This window comes from Ranitomeya imitator, chromosome 1, assembly GCF_032444005.1.
Source record: "Ranitomeya imitator isolate aRanImi1 chromosome 1, aRanImi1.pri, whole genome shotgun sequence".
In the NCBI taxonomy this organism is placed as follows: Eukaryota; Metazoa; Chordata; class Amphibia; order Anura; family Dendrobatidae; genus Ranitomeya; species Ranitomeya imitator.
Window position 1 is genome coordinate 937,369,960 of NC_091282.1, and position 13,434 is coordinate 937,383,393.

The following is a 13,434-nucleotide window of genomic DNA, read 5'->3' on the forward strand; positions in this document are numbered from 1 at the left end:
GGCTCTTGCTGAGGACGTTGTGCTCGGTGAGGAAGGTGAGGATCCTCTTGTTCAGGATGCAGTTGAAGAGTTTACCCAGGTTGCTGCTGACACATATCCCTCGGTAGTTTGCTGGGTCGTACTTGTCCCCATTTTTGTGTATAGGGGTTATGAGGCCTTGGTTCCAGTTTTTGGGGAAGCAGCCGGCCTGCAGTACAATATTAAATAGTTTTGTTATCGCAGCCTGGATGTCTGGAGGGCTGTATTTCAGCATTTCTGGGAGGATCCCATCTGGACCACTGGCTTTTTTACCTTTTATCTGTGTGATCCTTTCTGTTATTTCTGTCAGTGTGATTGGTGTATCCAGAGGATTTTGGAAATCTTTGAACTTTTCCTCCATATCTTTCAGTTTTTTCACAAGCTCTTTTTGTGCCAGGTTCAGGTCTTCACTTGGGATGTCATTGTAGAGGTCCTTGAAGTACTGGAGCCAGATGTTGCCGCTCTGGATGTGGAGGCTGTTGCTTTTCTGGTTGGATCCAAGGTGATTCCACAGTTCCCAAAATTTGTTGTCTTCAAGGGCATCTTGGAGTTGGAGGAGTTTGGCAGAGATGTCGTTTTGCTTTTTCTTTCTGAGGATGGCTTTGTAATTTCGTTGTACGGTGTGGTAGGCTTCTCTCAGAGTGGGGTTATTGGGGTCTCTGTGTTTTTTATTTGAGGCCATTCTTAGGGCCTTCCGTATGGTCTTGCATTCTTTGTCAAACCAGTTGTTGGGATTTTGTTTACTCGGTCTCTTGTTGATGATTCTTTTCAGGTCAGACATTTCTGCCATGGCATATAGAATGTCGTTAAGGTCTCTTACCGCTAGGTGTACTCCTTCTGGGTTGAGTTCATACACGTTATTATGGAAACATTGGAGCTTCTCCTTGATCTCTGGTCTTCTATCAATCTATTCATTCTATCAATCTATCTATTCATTCTATCTATTCTATCAGTCTCTATTCATTCTATCTATTCTATCAATCTATTCATTCTATCAATCTATCTATTCATTCTATCTATTCTATCAATCTATCTATTTATTCTATCTCTTCTATCAATCTATCTATTCATTCTATCTATTCTCAGTCTATCTATTCATTCTATCTACAGGAAGTTGTTTTTTTTTCTATGTGTGCACTCAACTTTATTGGCATGCACAAACAGAAAAATAAGCATGAAAAAATGCACCAAAAACATGGCAGAAACGCAGCAAAAAAACACACCAAAAATGCACCTAAACCTGCGTTTTTGGCGCAGCTTCTTTCCTGCCAAGATGATCAGGTTTTGCTGCAGAAAAAAAGCAATACATACATATTTTTATGTAAAAAAATAAATAGAAAAAAGTACACAGTTGATATCATTGCATCCAGAATGACCCAATCTATAAAACTATCACACCAGCTAACCATAAAAAAAAAACAAACATGGCAAACTTAGCGGTCATCACACCGCTGGGAAAAAAATGTGGAATAAAACAGGATAAAAAAGACAAATGTACATAAAAATGGGATTTCTTAAAATGTCATCTTGTCCTGCAAAAAGACAAGCCATGATACAGCTCCATTAGTGGAGAAATAAAAAAGTTATATCTCTCAGAATAAAGCGATGCAAAAAATATTTATTTTTTCTATAGAATAGTTATTGTGTGTAAGCGCCAAAACATAAAAAAATTAGATAAATGTGGTACCGCTGTAATCGCACTGAACCGAAGAATAAAGCTGCCTTATTATTATTATTATTATTATTTATTTATATAGCACCATTAATTCCATGGTGCTGTACATGAGAAAGGGGTTACGTACAGAGTTATAGATATCGTTTACAGTAAGCAAATTTACAATGACAGACTGGTACAGAGGGGAGAGGACCCTGCATTCTATAGGACTTACATTCTATGGGATAATGGGGAAGAGACAGAAGTTCAGGGGTGCGGCAGCTCTGGTGGTGATGAGGCGACAGCTCTGGTGGTGGTGAGGCGGCAGCTCTGGTGGTGGTGATGCGGCAGCTCTGGTGGTGGTGAGGCGGCAGCTCTGGTGGTGGTGACGCGGCAGCTCAGGTGGTGGTGAGGCGGCAGAATGGTTATTGCAGGCTGTAGGCTTTCCTGAAGAGATGGGTTTTCAGGTTCAGTCTGAAGGATCCGAGGGTGGTGGATAATCGGACGTGTTGAGGTGTGGAGTTCCAGAGAATGGGGGATATTCGGGAGACATTTTGGAGGCAAGTGTGTAAGGAACAAATAAGTGTGGAGGAGAGTAGGAGGTCTTGGGAGGATCGAAGATTACGTGAGGGAAGATATTGGGAGATTAGTTCAGAGATATAGGGAGGGGACAGGTTGTGTATGGCTTTGTAGATCAGTGTTAGTAGTTTGAACTGGATTCGTTGGGGAATGGGGAGCCAGTGGAGGGATTTGCAGATAGGAAAAACAGGGGAGTAGCGAGGAGAGAGGTGGATTAGCCGGGCAGCAGAGTTGAGGACAGACTGGAGTGGTGCAAGAGAGTTAGCGGGGAGGCCACAGAGGAGGGTGTTGCAGTAATCAAGGCGGGAGATGATCAATTTTATCAAAACAGCATTAAAAAAACAAAACAATTCCTTAATTACTGTTTTATTGTTCATTTTGCCTTCCAAAAGTCGGAATAGAAAGCGATTAATAAAAGTCATGTACCCGAAAATGGTACCAATAAAAACGTCAACTCAACCAGCAAAAAACAGGCCCTCACATGACTCTGTTAGCAGAAATATGGAAAAATTATAGCTCTCAAAATATGGCAAGGTAAAAACAAGTTTTTGCAAAAAAAAAAGGGTCTTTTAGTGTGTGTCAGCAGCCAAACATAAAATCGATATAAATCTGGTATCGCTGTAATTGCACCTGCCCAAAGAATAAAGTCATCTAATCAATTATACCACACAAGGAACGACATAAAAAATAAATAAAACTAATTCCTGACCTACTACTAAATTGTCCATTCTGCCTCCAAAAAATCGCAGCAAGACTCGGCTGACATTTATCTTGTGCTCTATGCTGAGCTCTTACACCGGGGTTTCCATATACATCTCAAAAATATGTTATTCAGACAGAACCCCCGGCGGAAGATTCCTTATATTGAGACAGATGGAAACAATGTGGACGCTGTCTGACCTGTGATCCAGCGGTGTCTGTCTTTTTAGGCATGCATAAAAGTGCAGTTGGCCATAGTTTTGTGCACTTCTGAAAAGAAGGACACCGCTCAACAGAGGCCAGACGGAGTATCTATGTTGCATCATTATAGTGAATGGATCCCTCGGAGGTTTCATCTGAATAGCATTATTCGGAGATTTAAATGGAAACCTTGATGTAAGTGCCCAGCTTAGAGCACAGGATAAATGTGATCCCAAATGTTATGTAAAATGTTCCCAATAAAAGCAAGTCCCTACTCAGGTCCGTCATCTGTCAACTGAAATAGAGGGTGCTTCCATGTTACTGGTAGTGCAAAGGCTCTAAAAAAGCGCTATGGCTCCTTAGCCCCCAATAGAAATCCAGAGCATTATGCTCTCCCAAATCCAAATATCCCCTCCCTTCTGAGCACCACAGTTTGCCTAAACTACACGTTTGGCATTTCTGTAGCGATCAGAGCCTGCCTAATTCATGGGTGCATGTCTCCAGAAGCACGAGCTGGGCATAACGTACTGGCGACTACAATGCACTGGGCACTATTTCCATGTATTAGGCATTACAATGTATGGGCACTACAATAGCAGATTTGCAATTTTCATTCAAACATAATAGTAATAATAATTTATTTCTATAGCGCCAACATATTCCGCAGCACTTTACATTTTAGAGGGGACTTATACAGACAATAAAAGACGTTTACATCATAGCAATAATCACATAAATCAACAGATATCAAGATGAATGAGGGCCCTGCTCACAAGCTTACAATCTATGAGGAAATAGGGGAGACATGAAAGGAGGATGGTAACAATTGCTTTCATTTGTCTGTCCCCAGCGCTGTGCTTTCCTGCACTGGCTGTGAGCGCCGGCCAGCCGGAAAGCACAGCGGTGACGTCACCGCTGTGCTTTCTGGCCGCTGTGCTTACACAGCGCAGAGAAGCAGAACGCCAGGGGACAGACAGCGGAAGGTAAGTATGTAGTGTTTGTTTTTTTTTACTTTTACGCTGGTAACCAGGGTAAACATCGGGTTACTAAGTGTCTGTGTGACAGCTCTCCAGCGACCAAACAGCGACGCTACAGCGATCGACATCGTTGTCGGTATCGCTGCAGTGTCGCTCAGTGTGAAGGTACCTTAAGGGTAAGTTCACACAGGGTGTTTTTGCTGCGTTTTTTTATGCTAATTTTCAGCTGCTTTGTACAGTACCAGCAAAGCCTATAAGATTTCAGAAATCTCATACACACACATTGGTTTTTTGTGACATGGCATGTCACTTTTTTCAGCGTTTTCCACCCATTGACTTGAATGGATGGTGAAAAAATGCTGCAAATGCGCAAGGTTGACTTTTCTTGCAGCGTATTTGCTGCAGAAAATTCAAGGAGAGCCGGATGTGATGTCACACTCGGCTCTGCTACATCTAGATTTCAGGCTGCATGATGCGTCCATGCAGCCTTTCATCCAGCAGAGCGGACCTGATCCCCATTCACTTGAGTGGGGGGTCCGACAATACAGTGTTTGACACGCTGACGGAAGACAGCGAGAGCACTCAGCTGTGATTGGAGGTGTAAACTCACCTCCGATCACTGGTGTAGGCTGATGGGACTACTGCTCCCATCATCTGACACAGCCGCTAATTACAGGGACAGCAGGAGCGGCGGATGGGAGTTTTCATCTGCCGCGCCTGCGCTATAAATAAATTATAAATAAATAATTTTGATAACCAGCCAGGCAAAACTCACAACTGGGGGCTGCAACCCCCAGCTGTCAGCTTCAGCAAGCCTAGTTATCGAGAATGGAGGGGTCCTCACGCTTTTTTAAAAATTATTTAAATAAATAATTTAATAAAACGGCGTGGGGTCGCCCCCATTTTTGACAACCAGCCTTGCTAAAGCTCACAGCTGGGGGCTAGTATTCTAAGGCTGGTAAGCGGCCATTAATATAGGCCCCCAGCCTAAAAATAGCAGCCCGCAGCTGCCCAGAAAAGGAGCATCTATTAGCTTTGCCCAGCTCTTCCCACTAGCCCTGTAGTGGTGGCAAGTGGGGTAATAAGGGGTTAATGTCACCTTGCTATTGTAAGGTGACATTAAGCTGGCTTAGTAATGGAGAGGCGTCAATAAGACACCTATTCATTACTAATCCTATAGTAATTAAAGGGTTAAATAAACACACACAGTAAGAAAAAAGTCTTTTAATTAAATAAAACACCACACAGTGTTGACAATCTTTTTATTGTTCTGCCATTCCAAAGCGAAGCTATCGATCTTCTGTAATAAAAATAAAATAAAAAAGCAAAAGTATACTTCCTGATCCGCCCCAGTCCAATATTACGAGTGCCCCACAACTTATCTGGGGGAGATAAAGCTTACAACTGGGAGCGCTGCTAATGGACCGCTCCCAGCTGTAAGGTACTGGGGAATGAATGAGCAACTAGCGGTGACCTCACTGAGCCTGCGCTGCCTCACAGCCTGACCTGAGGTAACCTCTGCACTGTGGGAAAATGCCAGTGAAGAGGTTACCGCAGGTAATGTATCTATTCTATTCTATCTATTCTATCAATCTATCTATTCATTCTATCTATTCCATCAATCTATATATTCATTCTATCTATTCTATCAATCTATCTATTCATTCTATCTATTCTATCAATCTATTCATTCTATCAATCTATCTATTCATTCTATCTATTCTATCAGTCTCTATTCATTCTATCTATTCTATCAATCTATTCATTCTATCAATCTATCTATTCATTCTATCTATTCTATCAGTCTATCTATTAATTCTATCTATTCTATCAATCTATCTATTCTATCAGTCTCTATTCATTCTATCTATTCTATCAATCTATTCATTCTATCAATCTATCTATTCATTCTATCTATTCTACCAGTCTATCTATTCATTCTATCTATTCCATCAATCTATCTATTCATTCTATCTATTCTATCAGTCTATCTATTCATTCTATCTATTCTATCAATCTATCTATTCATTCTATCTATTCTATCAGTCTCTATTCATTCTATCTATTCTATCAATCTATTCATTCTATCAATCTATCTATTCATTCTATCTATTCTATCAAGCTATTCATTCTATCAATCTATCTATTCATTCTATCTATTCTATCAGTCTATCTATTCATTCTATCTATTTCATCAATCTATCTATTCATTCTATCTATTCTATCAGTCTATCTATTCATTCTATCTATTCTATCAGTCTATCTATTCATTCTATCTATTCCATCAATCTATCTATTCATTCTATCTATTCTATCAGTCTCTATTCATTCTATCTATTCTATCAATCTATTCATTCTATCAATCTATCTATTCATTCTATCTATTCTATCAGTCTCTATTCATTCTATCTATTCTATCAATCTATTCATTCTATCAATCTATCTATTCATTCTATCTATTCTATCAGTCTATCTATTCATTCTATCTATTCCATCAATCTATCTATTCATTCTATCTATTCTATCAGTCTATCTATTCATTCTATCTATTCTATCAGTCTCTATTCATTCTATCTATTCTATCAATCTATTCATTCTATCAATCTATCTATTCATTCTATCTATTCTATCAATCTATTCATTCTATCAATCTATCTATTCATTCTATCTATTCTATCAGTCTATTATTATTATTATTATTATCTATTCATTCTATCTATTCCATCAATCTATCTATTCATTCTATCTATTCTATCAGTCTATCTATTCATTCTATCTATTCTATCAGTCTATCTATTCATTCTATCTATTCCATCAATCTATCTATTCATTCTATCTATTTCATCAATCTATCTATTCATTCTATCTATTCTATCAGTCTATCTATTCATTCTATCTATTCTATCAGTCTCTATTCATTCTATCTATTCTATCAATCTATTCATTCTATCAATCTATCTATTCATTCTATCTATTCTATCAAGCTATTCATTCTATCAGTCTATCTATTCATTCTATCTATTCTATCAGTCTATCTATTCATTCTATCTATTCCATCAATCTATCTATTCATTCTATCTATTCTATCAGTCTCTATTCATTCTATCTATTCTATCAATCTATTCATTCTATCAATCTATCTATTCATTCTATCTATTCTATCAGTCTCTATTCATTCTATCTATTCTATCAATCTATTCATTCTATCAATCTATCTATTCATTCTATCTATTCTATCAGTCTATCTGTGACGCCCAAGAGACCGGGGTACCCAGCACCGGACCAATGGGGTCTGTCTGTTGAGGGGGGTGTCACGGGTGGCTTGACCCGGTGCTGTGGCCTCAGGCAATGCACAGTGTAAAGGGTATCGTGAGGGAACAGGCACTTACTTGATCAGCAGCAGGTTCTCCCAGCGGTGATGATCCCAATCCTGGATAGATGGCTATTGTCCAAATGAAAGACTGAGGCACTGAAACGTTTAACCAGTTTACTTTAACAAAAAAGGATTTACAACCAGTCCTGTCACCGGAGTCTGTATGGGAACTCTGAGTTACTTTGACCCTGCCGGGGTCTTCGCCTCTTATTGTACGCAATATCTGTGTGGCCCTGCTGCTGTATGTGAACTGGCTGCCGGCCCAATCTGTCCCCTCCGGGTCCTGGTTCGACGGGCAACCCGAGTCCTTTTATCGGCTTACCCCCTCCAGGAGTACCGCTGAACTCTGTGTCTGTTGCTGCGTCCGACCCTAGTGAAGCTGATATCACCTCACGTTTTTCCGGTTGCTGTATTATATATAATGAATACAGCCACGGATCCGGTATCCGTCTTTGCGCCTGTTCTGGGTAGTGATTAATGCTACCCGGTTCTCACAATGTCCTTTTTCTCTATCCCTCTTCTCCTCAGGCCGGTGATTTAGGCCTGGTAACAGTCACAGGGCTGTTAGAGATTCAACTGTATGACCTCTCACTATCAGCTCCTTAGCCCAACTGCCAGTTTTTCTCTCAGACCAGAATGGATCAAGGGGAGTCTCTGGAGCTCCCCCTTCTGGCCGGAGGTGGTAGTGCAGTCTTGCTATTTTAGTATTTGCATTTACTGTCAGTAACTATTTTTGTGGCAAATACCCCTAGGGGTGCCACATTCCCCCTTAGTTAAGAACAGTACTCCAGGACTGTGGGACAATAACATTTTGAAATAACAATTAATATGTACAGAGTCTTAAAAATGAAAAGTTACAAAAACCACTCGAGGAAACAAAAATATAGTTCTGTACAAAGTCACTTCAAATAGCGTCCATTAATACAGTTCTATCCTTGAAGGTACTAGGAAAGGCACTGCACTTTGTGTCCAGGAATTTAGTTCCATTTTTCCAACGGAGCTATCAATATAAAGTCTAAAGAAAGTTCAAAAAGAGCGAGGAGCAAAGTTCAAAAAGCAGTCTTTCCGGAGCTTTGATTTAGTGCCTCCGGGCTGATAAAAAGTTCAAGAATATGCAAGAAGTTCACACAGACAAGTCTCTGTAGGCACTGGGCTTAAACGTTGCAGACTGATAACAATGACTATACTACATTTTCTGTTTAACTATATACGGCATAACATATATACAATTCACATTATGAGCTTTATAGTTGGTAATCTGCATACCTGGCCGGTAATTGACCCTGGGTACTACGCTGTGATCTACGTAATAGCGGTGTCTCTTCATGTGGTGTACTACTGTCTACTGCGGATGTAGTATCTTCCCGCTCTGCTAAAGATAATTCCACGACTATGGAGTTGGCAAGTCCACCGTGAATGGGATTACTCTGACCAGGAATCTGTTCTTCCTGGCCTGGAACCTCCTGTAGTACGGGGTCAGCCTCTTCCTGTCTTGGGACTTCTGGTATTGGGTTTGGTGTTGGGTAAAAGGCCACCATGGGAACCACTACTGCACCATGGTATGTTAGTAGGGTTTTGGGAAAGTCTCCTATACAGGTGTGATACACTTCCTCTTCTTTTTCCTTTACTGGTTGAACCTGTATGGGTTGAATAACTTCTGGTTCTGGCTGGACAACGTCTGGCTCTTTCAATGCTTCCGGACATAATTTAAGATTGTCTCTTGACACTAGTACAGATGTTAAGCCTCCGTTTTTGCTAATGAGACACATTTTAGGATTATCCACTCTTGTTGGTAAAACTGTGTAGGGTACGGCTTCCCACTGATTGTCCAGTTTATTGGTTCGACGATTTCTCTTGAGCACTTGGTCACCTGGTCTTAATGGGGTCGCTAGAGCATTCTGGTTGAAAGTTCGCTCTTGTCTTTCTCTATTTTGCTGAAGGCTTCTTTCCACACTCTCTTGCACTTGGCGATACTGCTTTTGCCGTATGATATCCCAATTGGAGTCTTGGACTTCTGCGTCTGGTTTCAGAATTCCCATTTCTAGATCGATTGGTAATTGGCCGGGTCTTGCACGCATAAGGTAAGCTGGGGTGCAATTGGTGGAACTCACCGGGACATGATTATACAGATCCACCAAGTCAGGCAATTTCTCTGGCCATTGATTCCTTTCTGCCTCAGGTAAAGTCTTTAGTAGTTCTATTACAATATGGTTCATCTTCTCGCATAAGCCGTTTGTTTGTGGATGATAGGCCGTCGTCCGGATCTTTTTGCAACCATACATATTACAGAATTCTCTGAAGATCTCTGATTCAAAGGCTGTACCTTGGTCGGTGAGAACCTGTTCCGGATATCCATGGGGTCTACAAAAGTACGTTTGGAACGCTTTGGCTGCTGTTTTTGCTGTCAGATCTTTTACGGGTACTACTACCAAGAAGCGTGAATAATGGTCCACGATGGTCAAGGCATAGACATAGCCAGACCGGCTTGGTGTCAACTTCACGTGGTCCATGGCTACAAGTTCAAGTGGTTGTTTGGTGATTATGGGCTGCAGTGGTGCTCTTTGGTTCTTTTGATCGTTTCTTCTGAGGTTGCACGGGCCACAATTTCTGCACCACTGTTCGATTGATTTTCTCATCCCGACCCAATAAAATCTTTCTCTTAGAAGTACTTCTAACTTTTTCCAACCGAAGTGACCAGCACCATTATGGTAAGCTTCGAGGACCATCTTGACATCTTGTTTAGGCACGATAATCTGCCAAACCAATTCATGTGTTTTCGGATTGGTGTACCTTCTACAGAGCTTCCCTTGATACAGGAACATTTTGCCTCTCTCTTTCCAGAGTTGATGCGTCTCTTCTGGGGCATCCTCATCGGGATATGCACTTTGCTCAGTTAACAGTTCCTTCACCAACTTCACAGCCGGATTGCTGTCTTGGGTGTCAGCCCATCTATGGTGTGCTAACGGATTTAAATTCACCTCTTGTTGTTTCTGATAGGTACTTGACTGATGATGTTTTGCCTTGGGATGATGGAAGGCTGGTAGTTCAATTTCTTCAAGCTCCCCCATTTCTTCTTCTACATCTCTCAAGTGTGGCATCCGGGATAGGGCATCGGCATTTCCATTCTTGCGACCTGCTCGATACTTGATCTTGAAGTTGTAATTAGATAACCGGGCTATCCATCGCTGTTCTAACGCACCTAATTTGGCTGTGTCCAGGTGGGTCAACGGATTGTTGTCAGTATAGACAATAAATTCTGCAGCGGCCAGATAGTGTTTGAAACGTTCAGTCACAGCCCAAACTACTGCCAGTAGTTCCAATTTGAAGGAGCTGTAATTTTCTGAATTTCTTTCAGTAGGCCGGAGCTTTCTACTTGCAAAGGCGATGACTTTCTCCCGACCTTCTTGCTTTTGTGACAGCACCGCTCCTAGTCCCACATTACTGGCATCGGTGTAGAGGATGAAAGGTTGATGGTAATCTGGGTATGCCAGAACCTCTTCTCCGGTTAGTGCCTTCTTTAGTTGTTCAAAGGAGTCTTCCCTTTCGTCGTTCCACTGAAAAGGAGGGTTTCGGTTTGAAGGTTTCTTCGTCTGCCCTACCAAGGTGTCTTGCAAGGGTGCTGCCAACTTGGTAAATCCTTTTATAAATCTGCGATAGTAACCCACCAATCCCAGGAATTGTCTCACTTCTTTTGCGCTGGTAGGTCTTGGCCAATCCCTTATGGCGCTTATTTTCTCGGGATCTGGTGCTACTCCCTCCGAACTCACGATGTGTCCCAGGTACTGTACCTTTGGCTTGAGAAGGTGACATTTGGATGGCTTGACTTTCATGCCATACCTGGATAAGGCTTCGAACACTTCTGCCAGGTCTATTAAGTGTTGTTCGTAAGTCTTTGAGTAGACGATCACATCATCTAGGTACAGGAGGACGGTCTCGAAGTTCTTGTGTCCGAGGCAGCATTCCATCAGCCGCTGGAAGGTACCAGATGCGTTGCAGAGTCCGAACGGCATGCGATTAAATTCACATAGACCCATTGGTGTGGTGAATGCCGTCTTTTCCTTATCTCGCTCAGCCACAGGGACTTGCCAATACCCGCTTGTTAAGTCTAAGGTGGAAAAATAATTAGCAGATTTCAAAGCAGTTAAGGACTCTTCTATCCTAGGCAAGGGGTAGGCGTCTTTATGGGTGATGTTATTAATCTTCCGGTAGTCTACGCACATTCTCATGGTTCCGTCCTTTTTTTTGACAATCACTAGAGGGGCCGCCCAGGGGCTACAGCTGTCTCTTATTACCCCGGCCTGTTTCATCTCCCTCAGCATATCTTTTGCACATTGATAGTGAGCGGGCGGTATGGGTCTATATCTTTCTTTTATTGGGGGATGGTTACTGGTGGGGATTGTGTGTTCTACCCCTTCTATCCGTCCGAAGTCCAATGGGTGTTTACTGAAGACTTGTTCATATTCCGTCACTAGCCTATACACCCCTTGTTTTTGATGGGTAGGTGTTGAATTTATGCCCACGTGTAGCTGTTGGCACCAATCCTCCATTTCTCCATCTGAGCCATTGCCTTCCACCTGACAGGTTGGTTCTAAGGGCTCAATGGTTGTGATGGCATTGTTGTCAACAGTATATAGCTTTGCCATTGTAGCATACCTTGGCAAAGTGACCTCTTCCTCTCCACAGTTCAAAAGTCGTACCGGCACTCGTCCCCGGTGTACCTCGACTATCCCTCGTGCTGTGAGTATAGTGGGCCTGCTGTCGGTGTACACTGGTTCTATTAAGGCTTGATAATCTCGTCCCTTAGTACCAATGGCTGCTCTACACCATACCAGCATTTCTGTTTTTGGTGGGATTACAATAGATGTTGGATCACTTACCCTCACACTGCCGATTTCTCCACCTGCAACTTCTACCTGTTGCCTTAACATCAATACTTTTATTTCCCTCCGGAGAACTCTCTGCTGGCAGGATTGGGCAGTTTCAGCAATTTGCTGTAAGACAGAAATGACTTCGGAAAAGCAGTTCTCTAACACATTCATTCCTATCAATACAGTTGGTTCACAGTTCCACCGGTCAACATCAACAACAATTATACCCTGTTTCTTCAATTCTACTTTACCAATCTTTATGGTCATCTCCCTGAATCCTAGTTTCGGTACCAACTTACCATTACTGGCCCATATATCTAGTTCAACATCAGAGGGCCCTTTATCAATATCTGCATCAGCCCAGTACCTCTTATAAAGGATATACGGTATAGATGAAATCTGGGAACCTGTGTCCAGCAAAGCGTTGAGGGGCATTCCGTCCAGCACGATAGGGATAATGGGTCGTCCTCCGATGTACCTGTCGTGCCAGGGTGTTGGGCCTTGAAAGTTCATTCCTGCGAAGCGGCCCGCATTCCCAGGGGATTCCCGTTTAAATCACAATCTCGTGCAAAGTGGCCTGGCTGCTGGCAACGGCGGCAAATGGGCTGTCCATCCGGTTGGTAGCGGTCGCGGGGTCGTCCTCTCCATGTCGGGTATCTCCGGGGCCTCATCCATGGAACACCTTCTCTACGGTTTGACAACTCCATCTTGGGTCCTCTCATCTTCTGCATGGTTTTAGCCATTGAAGCAACAACATCAGTTAAAGAGTCAAGCTTTTGTTGAAGAGCCTCATTAGTACTGGGCCCCAGGGGCTTAGCAATGGCCCCGGACATAGCTGATGTCACTGGTACTCCATGTTGTTGAGGAGCCTCTGCCATGAGTTGCGCAGGATCCTGATCCCGAGGTGCCTCTGCCAGCTGGAGACGTATAACGCTCTCCTTTAATTGGGCAAATGTCAATTCAGGGTTCTTAAAAACAAGCATGCTCACATGCCCCCGGTGAGAAGGGGTGTAGAGTCCCTCAATAAATTGATCTCTTAGCAGTTTATCCGCTCCGGTGTTAAAA